Below are 1,380 nucleotides of genomic sequence, written 5' to 3' on the forward strand. Positions count from 1 at the left end.
GCCGTTACGGACTCGTTATTATCTCAGTACCGACACTCGGGTTCTTATTGCTATAAACTCACTTTATTAGCGGCGCCGAATTCCCCATTATCCCGGGGCCCCTGGAGATACTCGTTACTGAGCTGCGAACCAACGGCTTCTGTACTGAGTGTCGTGGGGTTACTTGGCCTTTACCTGCCGACAGTCACAACAAGTGTCACCTTTATACAGAGTAGCACTGTCTCTTCTCTATCTGTCTGTCTAAACACTCTCTCTCTCTGTTATCTATTTATCCATCTATCTATCTATCTACCCATTTATCTATCTATCTACCCATTTATCTATCTATCTATCTATCTATCTATCTATCTATCTATCTATCTATCTATCTATATCTATCTATCTATCTATCATCTATCTATCTATCTATCTATCTATCTATCTATCTATCTATCTATCTATCTATCATCTATCTATCTATCTATCTATCTCTCTCTCTGATCTATCTATCTATATATCTATCTATCTATCTATCATCTATCTATCTATCTATCTATCTATCTATCTATCAATCATCTATCTATCTATCTATCTATCTATCTATCATCTATCTATCTATCTATCTATCTATCTATCTATCTCTCTTTCTCTGATCTATCTATCTATCTATCTATCTATCTATCTATCATCTATCTATCTATCTATCTCTCTTTCTCTGATCTATCTATCTATCTATCTATCTATCTATCTATCTCTCTCTCTCTCTCTCTCTCTCTCTCTCTCTCACTCTCTCACTCTCTCAGTTATCCATGTATGTAGCAGTCTCTCTGCCTATACTCTCTATTCCCCCCTCTCCCTATACAGACAGAGCGTGGGTCTCTTGGCACTGGAGTCTCGGCCCGTGTTGGTGCCGCTGTCTCGCTTGTGACAGTCACATTAACAAACTATTATGGATCTAATCAATGCGCTGAGCTCGTTACTGTGAGGGGAGTCGGACTCTGGGTTCCGGCCAAATATTATTTGTATTTCTGCTCCGTGTGTCGCGGCTGGGACTCTGCGTCTGTAACTAGTCCCTCCCTGTAATCTGTAACTAGTCCCTCCCTGTAACCTGTAACTAGTCCCTCCCTTTAACCTGTAACTAGTCCCTCCCTGTAATCTGTAACTAGTCCCTCCCTGTAATCTGTAACTAGTCCCTCCCTGTAATCTGTAACTAGTCCCTCCCTGTAATCTGTAACTAGTCCCTCCCTGTAACCTGTAACTAGTCCCTCCCTTTAACCTGTAACTAGTCCCTCCCTGTAATCTGTAACTAGTCCCTCCCTGTAATCTGTAACTAGTCCCTCCCTGTAATCTGTAACTAGTCCCTCCCTGTAACCTGTAACTAGTCCTTCCCTGTAATCTGTA

This window comes from Xenopus tropicalis, chromosome 7 (assembly GCF_000004195.4).
Source record: "Xenopus tropicalis strain Nigerian chromosome 7, UCB_Xtro_10.0, whole genome shotgun sequence".
Classification (NCBI taxonomy): domain Eukaryota; kingdom Metazoa; phylum Chordata; class Amphibia; order Anura; family Pipidae; genus Xenopus; species Xenopus tropicalis.